We start from the raw sequence: 2,739 nt of genomic DNA, 5'->3' as shown, positions 1-2,739 counted from the left end.
TCTTTAGCCCCATGAAGTAATGAGTGCTGTCGACAAGGGATCTCAGATCGATTCCACATTCCCAGATTTCCAGAAGGCTTTTGATACCGTTCCTCACAAGCGACTATTAATCAAATTGCGTGCATATGGAGTATCGTCTCAGTTGTGTGACTGGATTCGTGATTTCCTTTCAGAGAGGTCACAGTTCGTAGTGATAGACGGTAAATCATCTAGTGATATCTGGCATTGCGCAAGGTAGTGTCATAGGCCCCCTGCTGTTCCAGATTTACATAAATAATCTAGGTGATAATCTGAGCAGCCCTCTTAGATTGTTTGCAGATGACTCTGTAATTTACCGTCTAGTAAAATCATCAGACAATCAATTCTACTTACAAAATGATATAGAGAGAATTTCTATATGGCGCGAGAAGTGGCAACTGGCACTAAACAAAGAAAAGTGCGAGGTCATCCACATGGATACTAAAAGAAGTCCGATAAATTTTGGGTACACGATAAATCGCACATATCTAAGGGCTGTCAATTCGACTAAATACCTAGGAATTACAATTACGAGCAACTTAAATTGGAAAGACCACGTAGATAATATTACGGGGAAGGCGAAACAAAGACTGTGCTTTGTTAGCAGAACACTTAGAAGATGCGAGAAACCCACTAAAGAGACAGTCTATATTACACTTATCCGTCCTCTGCTGGAATACTGATGCGCGGTATGGGGTCCTTACCAGGTAGGATTCAGGGAGGACATCGAAAAAGTGCAAAGAAGGACAGCTCGTTTCGTGTTATCGCGCAGTATGGGTGAGAGTGACATTGATATGATACGCGAGTTGGGATGGCAGTCACTGAAACAAAGGCGGTTTTCTTTGCTGCGAGATCTATTTACGGAATTTCAATCACCAACTTTCTCTTCCGAATGCGAAAATATTTTGTTGACACGCACCTACGTAGCAAGAACGATCATCATAATAAAATAAGAGACAGCAGAGCTTGAACGGAAATACACTCCTGGAAACTGAAACAAGAACACCGTGAATTCATTGTCCCAGGAAGGGGAAACTTTATTGACCCATTCCTGGGGTCAGATGATCACACTGACAGAACCACAGGCACATAGACACAGGCAACAGAGCATGCACAATGTCGGCACTAGTACAGTGTATATCCACCTTTCGCAGCAATGCAGGCTGCTATTCTCCCATGGAGACGATCGTAGAGATGCTGGATGTAGTCCTGTGGAACGACTTGCCATGCCATTTCCACCTGGCGCCTCAGTTGGACCAGCGTTCGTGCTGGACGTGCAGACCGCGTGAGACGACGCTTCATCCAGTCCCAAACATGCTCAATGGGGGACAGATCCGGAGATCTTGCTGGCCAGGGTAGTTGACTTACACCTTCTAGAGCACGTTGGGTGGCACGGGATACATGCGGACGTGCATTGTCCTGTTGGAACAGCAAGTTCCCTTGCCGGTCTAGGAATGGTAGAACGATGGGTTCGATGACGGTTTGGATGTACCGTGCACTATTCAGTGTCCCCTCGACGATCACCAGTGGTGTACGGCCAGTGTAGGAGATCGCTCCCCACACCATGATGCCGGGTGTTGGCCCTGTGTGCCTCGGTCGTATGCAGTCCTGATTGTGGCGCTCACCTGCACGGCGCCAAACACGCATACGACCATCATTGGCACCAAGGCAGAAGCGACTCTCATCGCTGAAGACGACACGTCTCCATTCGTCCCTCCATTCACGCCTGTCGCGACACCACTGGAGGCGGGCTGCACGATGTTGGGGCGTGAGCGGAAGACGGCCTAACGGTGTGCGGGACCGTAGCCCAGCTTCATGGAGACGGTTGCGAATGGTCCCCGCCGATACCCCAGGAGCAACAGTGTCCCTAATTTGCTGGGAAGTGGCGGTGCGGTCCCCTACGGCACTGCGTAGGATCCTACAGTCTTGGCGTGCATCCGTGCGTCGCTGCGGTCCGGTCCCAGGTCGACGGGCACGTGCACCTTCCGCCGACCACTGGCGACAACATCGATGTACTGTGGAGACCTCACGCCCCACGTGTTGAGCAATTCGGCGGTACGTCCACCCGGCCTCCCGCATGCCCACTATACGCCCTCGCTCAAAGTCCGTCAACTGCACATACGGTTCACGTCCACGCTGTCGCGGCATGCTACCAGTGTTAAAGACTGCGATGGAGCTCCGTATGCCACGGCAAACTGGCTGACACTGACGGCGGCGGTGCACAAATGCTGCGCAGCTAGCGCCATTCGACGGCCAACACCGCGGTTCCTGGTGTGTCCGCTGTGCCGTGCGTGTGATCATTGCTTGTACAGCCCTCTCGCAGTGTCCGGAGCAAGTATGGTGGGTCTGACACACCGGTGTCAATGTGTTCTCTTTTCCATTTCCAGGAGTGTATTTAGGTGTTCCTTTTTCCCACTCGCCATTCGAGAGTGGAATGGTAGGTAGATAAGTAGTATGAATATGGTTCGATGTACCCTCTACCAGGCACTTAAGTGTGAATATGACTTTTCTGGAGACTAGAAATATACTCTGTAGGAATCAGCATGGGTTTCGAAAAAGACAATCGTGTGAAAGAAACCCAGCTCGCGCTATTCGTCCAGGAGACTCAGAGGGCCATAGACACGGATTCTCAGGTAGATGCCGTGTTTCTTGACTTCCGGAAGGTGTTTGATACAGTTCCACACAGTAGTTTAATGATTAAAGTAAGAGCATATGGACTAT

Source organism: Schistocerca nitens, chromosome 2 (assembly GCF_023898315.1).
Source record: "Schistocerca nitens isolate TAMUIC-IGC-003100 chromosome 2, iqSchNite1.1, whole genome shotgun sequence".
In the NCBI taxonomy this organism is placed as follows: Eukaryota; Metazoa; Arthropoda; class Insecta; order Orthoptera; family Acrididae; genus Schistocerca; species Schistocerca nitens.
This window is presented reverse-complemented; position numbering follows the sequence as displayed.